Genomic DNA, 9,692 nt, shown 5'->3' on the forward strand with positions numbered 1-9,692 from the left:
GAAAGGCCATTGGCCGGACCCAGCACACTCCTCTTACCTTCTTACGTTTATTAAAGGTTAGGAAAAAGAGTTCTATAGTCCTGGCTGTCTGGTTGGCGAGACAGAGAAGACAGCCTTGCCCCTTTCTTCTCAGGAGGTAGATCCAAGAGGACCCCCCCCCCCTTCGAGGTCCAGATTAATAATGGGAAGAGGAGCAGGGAATCGTAAAGCCAGAGGCAAACTCAGGTTTATCCCTCTAAACATCAAAGAGATAAGAGAGATTTCAGCATAGAGAAAAACCTCCAGGGGAGCTGGGGGTCCCCCACTCCGTTAACCCATTAGGGCATGTTGAATTTTATCAGCTTCCAAAAACGAGGGGTGCTAAAAAGTTGTAACATGACTTGGAGAAAACAGATATTTTGTTTAAATTAATACAATTTAGTTTTACTTGGTATGTATAATGTGTGTAAAATGGCATAGAAATAATTAAAAATGATTGCCAAGTACTTGCAGTTCTAGGATATATATATTCATTTAGCATTACCTGACATTTCTAGAAGGTACAAGTAAAATTCTTTGGTTTTCCGAAAATGCTTCATGTGTGGTTCTTTGTCAAATGTAGAGTTGCCAAGGTAAACGTTGTCCAATCACAAAAATAATAACGAATTTGAATTCCTCACATTCCAGAAACATATTTTTAAGACCCGGGCCTTCACCGAAGAAATGAACAACGGTTAAGTTTCACCATCTAAAATGACAAACCCTGTTACCCCATGCGAACCCCTTTCAGCAAGCTGAGTTGCACCCAGATTTATTTATTTGGTTTTTCAGATTCAAACTTTACAGCCACATTATCAAACATACAACATAGAAACAAGATTCCAAGGATTCTCCTGGACTTCCCTCCTCCCCTTTGTGGGTGCTACCGTTAACCATTTATTCCTGCATCTTTTATGATAATCCACATCTTTTACATCTCCATTGTGTCCAAAATCCACCCTTAAACAGCAAGTGATATTCCAATCCTACTAACGGTTAACTGTTTGCAATGGTTTTTAAGATAGGTTATAAATTTCCCCTATCCCTTATTGAAATTTTGGTCTTCCTGACTTCTGATTCTTCCAGCCATTTTGGCCATTTCGGCATAATCCATCAATTTTGGATTGATGGATCTGCCATTCTTCTCTGGGAGGGACTTTATCTTCTTTCCATCTAATGGAAAGAGTTACACCTGAACTTCTAGCAGGACAGGTCAAATGCTGATGCAATGCATTTCTTGATTTCTTTTGTTTCAGCGGAAGCTGCTGCAGCTCCTGGCCACCCACCTCTGCCAGAGTCGAGCTGCCCTGCTGGGGGAGATATTGCAGGGCCTGAGTCCCAGGATCTGAGAGCCTGCCCAGAAGATGTTTCGCAGCGCTCACACCCAAGCCTCGCACAAGGTTCGGAAAGGAGGAGGTTTGGGACAAAGGAACTGACCTGTTCTCTTGCGTGTAGTCTGCGATGCCTATTCCACCATCGAAGAGCTCTTCCCGTCAGAAAGTCGTTTCTGTGATTGAATCAGAATCTCCTTACTTCTCTGTTTTTTTAATAATTTTATCATTTGATTTTTTAAAAAAATATAACCCTACAACAAACAACAATTCAAAATCCAAATATTGAAATTACTCTGAATCTCCTGACTTCCACCCATCCCTTCCATGGGTCCTAATGAAAATAATTCCAACTGCATATCAATATTTATCCAAACATTTTTCCTTCTGAATTGCCCATAGTTTCCTTTGCATTACAAGCGTGTTTAAAAGCCTGCCAATGTTTTAACCTGCTTGCAGTGGTCTCGTATATAAATTATAAACTTTTCCCATTCTTTTTAAAAGTTATTGTCTTGTGGAATTCTGAGCTTCCCAGTTAATTTTGCCATTTCGCCATAGTCCATCATCTTGATTTGCCATTCTTCTCTGGTCAGGGTTGTCTCTTCCTTCCATCTCTGGACCTGTAGCATCCATGCGGCTATTGTCGCATACATGAACAATCTTTTCTGATCCTTTGGAAACTCAGTACCTGTAATTCCTAATGAGAAAGCTTCTGGTTTTTGTTTTTTTTTTACAAAAATTATTTTGAACCTTTTTTTCCATTTCATTGTACATCATCTCCCATTTTTTTTCTTTACTATTTTACATATGATAAAAGGTACCTTCTTTTTCTTTACATTTACAGCAAGTATTTGTACTCGTTCTGTACATTTTTGCTAATTTAACAGGAGCCAAATACCTCTGGTACATCATTTTCATGTAGTTTTCTTTTAGTGAACAACATGCCGTGAATTTCAAATATGTTTTCCGTAGCCTCTCCCAACCTGTCCTTCTCATTTGAATCCATTGGTTAACAGGTCCTGCCCTCTGGAGCAGCAGGAACCCATATTGTTTCATCTTCCATGGTGGGACGGCCTTTCAGATATTTGAAGACAGCTGTTTGGGGGGGACTGAAGGGAGTTCTAGTCCAAAACATCTGGCGGGGCCCCATTTGGGACGTGCAGAGGCTGACCAGTTTGCACTGCCCCTCTGGATAGCAGTGAAATTCCCAAGTCTTCTTCACCTTCCTTTCCCAGCCTGGCTTGGTGCCCCTTCCCCAAACAACGACATGGCTTGTTCTTCTTCTTGTTCAGAAAGGTTGGTAAATAAGAAGCCCGTGAAAGGGGTGCTGAAGCGCCTGAAGGAACTGATCGCCCGCCACCCCCCTCACATATTCCGCAGGAACCGTGACAGCAGCCGGCAGCCAACCCTGCAGCAGAAGATGAGGAAAGGGACCTGTGGGTCTCCCCCTGGCCAAGGTAGGTCTGAACACAGTGCAAAAACACACTCCGGTTTAAGGATGCCCAGCAGTTCCTTCTGGTCCACCCTAGCACCTTTCTTGGACTTCTTTGCATTGCAGGGATTGGACTAGATGGCTCTTGGGGGTCCCTTCCAGCTCTACAATTCTATTATTATTATTATTATTATTATTATTATTATTATTATTATTATTATTATTATTATTATTATTATTATTATTCTATCTGAAGAATTGTGCTTACACACGAAAGCTTATACCCAGAACAAATTTAGCTGGTCTTTAAGGTGCTACTGAACAATTTTTTTAAAAAAAGTTTTTTAGAAGGATTCTTTTAAAGACTTTCTTAGGACAAAAAGACTTGATTCTTTTTAGGGAGCTTTTTTTTGGAACAATATTTTTAAAGATATTTATTTATTTTATTACTTATTAGTTGTTTGCCAAGTGACTTACAGCAAGGAAAAATATACAACAACAACAACAACAACAACAACAATAACAATTTATTTATATCCCACCCATCTGGCTGGGCCTCCCCAGCCACTCTGGACGGCTACCAACAGAATATTAAAAACATGATAAAACATCAAATATTAATATCTTCTCTAAACAGGACTGCCTTCAGGTGTCTTTTGAAAGTCAGATGGTTCTTTATTTCCTTGACACTGTGATGGGAGGGCGTTCCACAGGGCGGGCGCCAGTAGGCTACCGAGAAGGCCCTCTGCCGGGTTCCCTGTAACATCACTTCTTGCAGTGAGGGAACCACCAGAAGGCCCTTGGAGCTGAACATCCGTGTCTGGGCTGAGTGATGGGGGTGGAGATGCTCCTTGGAGATGCCAATGCCGTTTAGGGCTTGAAAGGTCAGCACCAACTCTTTGAACTGTGCTCGGAAATGTACTGGGAGCCAATGTAGGTTTTTCAGGACCTGTGTTATGTGGTCTCAGCAGCCATAGTACCATGGGGGCGGAGGAATGGGGGAAATCGTATAGTGTAACATCCATAGGGTGGAAAAAGCATCCCATCCATATAAATAGGAGTGAACAACATTATCAATACTCAAATAATAAACGAAAATGACTAATTAGCAAATAAACAATACCTCACCCAGAGAATGGCTTCGACTGGCCAGTTAAATCAGGTGAGGGTAGCTGATGGGTCTCAAACCTTCGGGGAGTTAGGGACCCGATTTCACCTTGGTGGTTTTTTGGGGGCGGTACTGGTAGTCTGAGATGCCCCAATTCCTTATTTCTGTGCACAGTTAAAATTGATGCAGTGGATGAGGAGCTGCCTGCCCCTAGCCCGGAAAATGCTGCAGCACGAGGTGGATCCAGCCCTCCGGTTGCTCCCTCAGGTCACGCTTCCACCTTCCAGACTGAAGGAGGCAGGAAAAGGAGATGGTCAGAGGCGGAGGACAGGAACATCTTTGCAGTGTGTAAGCCGCGGGGTTTGTTTACGTCAAGTACACGTTTCCTGTGGCCAAATCCAGTGCCTGGCAAAAGGGGGCGATGTTAAATGGGCTCATAGCTCTAATGTGGTTAACTCTGGGTTTATCCACACTTGTGCTTCTTTTTACACCCGGGGAAAACTGCTCTTTAGTGCTCAGTCGGGGCAAACAGCAATCTGGGTTTTCTCTGGGTTGATGTCCACTCTGATTTAGTGCTGATTTAGAGTGGGTTCTCTCTGGGAAAGGAGCGGGGCGAGGGGGAAACCTTTTGGACGCAGCATTCAGGTTTTTGAGTAGCCAGCAGCCCACACTCCCTGAGCCTCTCCCAGATCTCAGGGATGTGTCCCGGTCTCTTAAAGGCAGGAGACTAGATCACCACGGGGGAAGGGGGATCAGCAGGGGGCTCTTGCCACGAGACACCCACAGTGGAGAGACCACGGTGAAGTTCAGGCAGCAGCCACGGTGGATAAATTATCTGAACGCTTTGGCTCTAAGTATGGATGCGAGCTTAATGTGTCATGTAAAAGGTTTTCCAAGTCTGTTTCAATGCTGTGTGAATGCATGCAAGACTTCGCATCTGTACATGCATTTGTCCTGCAAGACAACACTTTAAGCTTGGTAACGGTTCTTTAAAAACATCAGTTAAATTTGTAAGAACAGTTGAAATGCTCAGGCAGAGAGCTTTGTCATGCCTGAAGTTGGTACACAGGTTTAGGGGCACCCCTTCCCTTAAGTCGGGTATTGGGTGTCAGTTCTGGAGTACAGTATGATTGCATCATATGCGGAGGCTTGGCTCCAAGGGTTTTGCCTATCTGAAAAAAACATGCATCCTCTGTACACCTTCCAGCTTGTCAACATCCTTCTCAAATTGTAGTGCCCAGAACTGGACGTATGACTCCAGCTGTGGTCTGGCCAAGGCAGAACAGAGAGGGACTATGACTTCCCTGGATCAGGGCACTAGACCTCTGTTGATACAGCCTAAAATAACATTAGTTTTCTTTTTGCTGCTGCTGCTGCTACTACTGCTGCATCACACTGTTGACTCATGTTAAGCTTGTGGTCCACCAAGGCTCCTAGATCCTTTTCTAGGTGTCCCCCATCCTATATTTGTGCATCTGGTTCTTCCTGCCTAGGTGAAGAACTTTACATTTGTCCCTACTGAAATTCATTCTGTTAGTTTGGGCCCAGTTCTCCAATCTGTTAACATCATTTTGAATTCTGATTCTGTCTTCTGTGGCATTAGCTACCCCTCCCAGTTTGGTGTCATCTGCAAATTTGATGAGCATCCCTTCAATTCCTTCATCCAAGTCATTTATAAAGACGTTAAAAAACAACTTGCCCAGGACAGAACCCTGCGGCACCCCACTTGTCACTTTTTCCAGGATGACATGGAACCATTAATAAGCTACAAACCCACCTAACAGTTACCTCGTTCAGCCCACATTTTACCAGCTTCCTCATGAGAATATGTGTGTGAATGTATGTTTGGATTCTGTTCCTCCCAAAGGAATTGATCTGAATATGGTTTGCCTTGGAGTGCAGGAAATTCTCAGGCAGGGTGGGAGGTGGGGGGAGAGAAAATATGAGGATTGGCTCCACTTTGACCTTGGTTCCCACCCACCCCTTGTTTCTTTGTAACAGTTAAAATAGAAGAACCATCTCAGGACTGGAACATTATGCAAGACCTGAAGGAAGCCCCTGAGGAGGAGCAAGACCTGGGACCTAGGCTCCCCAATGGATCCCTCTCTAACAGCAGCCCAGAGACAGGGATGGACCTGGGGATGTGGGTCCCGTATTCGGAGACAGGTGGGACAAAAATGGGAAGATGGATGGATGGATAATGCCAGCTGCTGCTTTTAAACTCTTCCTCCTGGAACCACAGCCAATCAGGGGCTGCCGTTCTTTAACCCTTTGCTGGCAGGAGATAAAAGTAAAAAGAAATTCTTGTGGAACCAACTTTCCACCCAGAGCCTTTGTAGAGAGGGTTGGCTATAAATATGAATATTAAAGAAATTAACTTGAATAATATAGAAATGAACTTGGAAAAATATCATCTGTTCTTCTTGGAAGGGTTATTTTTGGAGGGTGTGTGCATCTTCTGGGTGGCTCATAGGTGTTTGTTGAAATATTTTATTTTCATCATTAAAAATTTACATGCAAACAGTTTGTGTAACTATTTTGTGAGATTCTCTGAATGAAAATTGTGGAGAATGTACTGATATGTAGTTTTAAATCCTGTTATTGGGACCCATGTAGGGGATGGGAGGAAGTCACGAGGCTCATAGGTGTTTTGGGTCAGGTGTGGAGAACCTTTGGCCCTCCAGATGTTGCTGAACTACAACGCCCATCAGGCCCGGCAAGTAGGGATAATGGGAGCTGCAGTTCAGCAACATCTGGAGGGTCAAAGGTTCCCCACACAGAGAACTTCTCTTCATGGGCGCTCCGCTTAATTTCGGCTGGGAACTGATTCCAGAGGGCTGAAGCAGCAACACTAGAAGCCTGATTTCTAGTAGCATCATAGAATTTTAGAGTTGGAAGAGACCCCAAGGGTAATCTAGTCCAACCCCCCTGCAATGCAGGAATCCCACCTAAATGAAGGGCACCTCTGGGACATGAGATGCCCTCAGCAGTGCCCCCCCCAAGCAGCACAGTTGATGGGCACCAATTGAGGGAATGAATGGTGGCTCCGGTAGAGGCGTCAACCTTTTCGTCTGATTCTTCCATATCAAACATCAACTTCCTATTGTAGCTGCTGCAGCACAGCAGGCAAAACCAAAAGACAATAAAAAACCCTTCACATGAGGGAGTTCTGACAGCCCCCTTTGCTTACTGAATCTCTGCATCCTGTCTGAAGTTAAAAGTGCAGGAGGATTGCCAAGGAAAACACAGTGACAGCCTCTCCCAGGATCTTCTCCCCAGGTACCAGGTTGAACTAAAGTGGTTTCCTGCTGCTCTTCAGCCTCAAGTGCCAGTGAAGTAATAGGAGCAGACACAGATCCCCCCCACACCTGTGCCAGGTAATTTCCTGGCTTGAGCACATCATTGGAGATGCGTTTTAGTCCTGCAAACCAGTGATCACCTCCATGGTGCTGTTTGAGGGAGGGGGGGCAGGAAATGGAACCCAAGAATTTCCAGCTTCACGAGGCAAAGATCACCCTATCTTCCCTGTCCCTTTTCCCTGGAGTGTTGCGTTTTTAAGATAGTAAGCCTGAGGTTAGGGACAGTCTTGTTTTCATTGCTTGTAAGCTTCTCGGAGAGCAGCTTTGGCTATACAGTGGGGTGAAAAAGTGCTGGAAATAAATAAATAATTTGGCCGTGCTGGCTGGGGCTCATGGGATATGTAGTCCACAGAGATCTGGAGGCCACCAGGTTTGCTAATAATAATAATAATAATAATAATAATAATAAGATGCAATGCTAAAATATGGCTCCTCTCTGTCTCTTAAATAATCGTAAATAAAGTTGGAGTTCTTATTACAAAATACACTGAAATAAATATAATTAAGAACTCTGGCCAGAAGTTTCAACAAGCTGAGGAAGGCATCTACGCCGAAACGGGGCCCTGTCCTGGTCTCCCTGGTCTCCAGTTGTCTCATTATACATCTGACACGCATCATAGAAGCCCTTGCATCAATTTCTAAAAGACTTTCAAGAGATTTTTCAATGTGAAACTATTTTTTTCATTTAAGACTGTAATTCTTAACAGGATTAACACTATATTTGTATTTACTTATGAGTAAACGCATCCTCTCTGTCTCTTGGCAACTGGCAAACATTTTTTCCTCCGTTTCCCTTAGGAATGGAACTTTGGGCAAAGATCTTACCAGACTTTGATTATACTTGCACTTTTTTTGCAGGGAGGGAGTTATTAAAAGTCCATTGAGCCACAGCTTTGCTTAGCTTTATAAACAGGCAGCATGACACAGTAGTCTTATACATAACAATCCCTGCCCCACCCTCTGTTTGATTTACTGACAATTTAAATATATTTACAAGATAGAGCCAAACAGGCAATTGATGGCCGGAAGAGGCCTCTGGCACTGCGTGGAACAGCAAACACTTTGGGCAGTGATGCTTGCTTTATTGAGACTCCAAATAAGCAGGGTGATGGCTTGAAGGTCCTGGGGGTTATTGGGTGGGTATCATTGGGTGCTGCTTTTCCCTTCTGTTTGCCGTGCTTGAATACTACTGATTTCGCTTCTTTCCCCAACCCCACCCTCTCAGCTGTGTGGCATGATTTGGTTTCATTTTAGCCACCAAAAAGGGCTTTACCTGCTCTGGCATGGCACTTGAGAAATCGGTCATCCTCACAGAGCCCAAGGGGTGCCATCCCCCCCACCCAAGAAATTATACAGGGAGGGAAATTGAATTCTGCCAACTTTGCAGATGGCATGATATAGGATGGGAGGGAGTGCTCACATTTCAGATCTTCTCCTTCTCTTGCTAGGCCAATGATGCATCTCTCTCTCTCTCTCTCCTGAGTGCTTTTCAAACTAAGGAATGATGAGAGCTATTGGGGTGAGGGGGGAGGAACTGAAATCCTGTACTTAAAAAGTAACATCTCGTAGTGAGAGGTTCCTGATTCTGGTGCAAATTGTGCATCTTAATTGTCTTTATCAGGGTGTGTTGGACAGTTAATGCCGCAAATGGGGTTCTGTGTAGGCTGGAAAAGGAGGCTAGGGGTTCTTCAGGTTAGGCAACATTTCTCAAACTTCGGTCCCCAGCTGTTGTTGGACTACAATTCCCATCATCCCCAGCTAGCAGGACCAGTGATCAGGGATGATGGAAGCTATAGTCCAACAACAGCTGGGGACTCAAGTTTGAGAAACACTGGGTTAGGGTATAGGGGGACTTGCTGTGGAGATAACTGGGGAGGTCAAGGTTTCCATGTGTGAAGACCTACACCCTGACTATTGGAAGTTTCAACAATGCCCTTGCTCACACAATCTTTGGCTTTGCTTTGGGTGTTATTGTTTACTAACTACCACGAGGACTGGCAACTTGGTTTGCTTGTTTTGTAAAAGCAAAGTGAGGTTCTTAGAATGCAGCGCACATTACCAGATTCTGCACCTGAACCGCATGTTCTAGGTTTCACAGCTTGCATGTACGAATGCATCGTTACGTAGTAGGGACAGAGGAAAGCAGACTTCCAACCTCCTTTTTCTGGCCCTCAAAATTCTTGTCAGGTCACATTCCTTACTGGCCTTGCTCAGTGCCCTTAAGTGGTTTTTGCCTGGCTGGAATGTGTCTCTGAACTGCACTAAAGGCCCTTGATTGGCTGGCTGGAGGGACTTCTGTGTGTGGCTGAAATGTTAACCTATCACAAAAAGGGTAAGAGGCACTTCCGCTGCCCCGTGCGAATTCTTGCCACACCCAAAATTGAGCTTCTGAAAATTCTGCTTCCTGTATCATGCGTTCTTCCTATTAAAGACTATTTTGGAGC

The sequence above is a fragment of the Lacerta agilis genome, chromosome 17 (assembly GCF_009819535.1).
Source record: "Lacerta agilis isolate rLacAgi1 chromosome 17, rLacAgi1.pri, whole genome shotgun sequence".
In the NCBI taxonomy this organism is placed as follows: Eukaryota; Metazoa; Chordata; class Lepidosauria; order Squamata; family Lacertidae; genus Lacerta; species Lacerta agilis.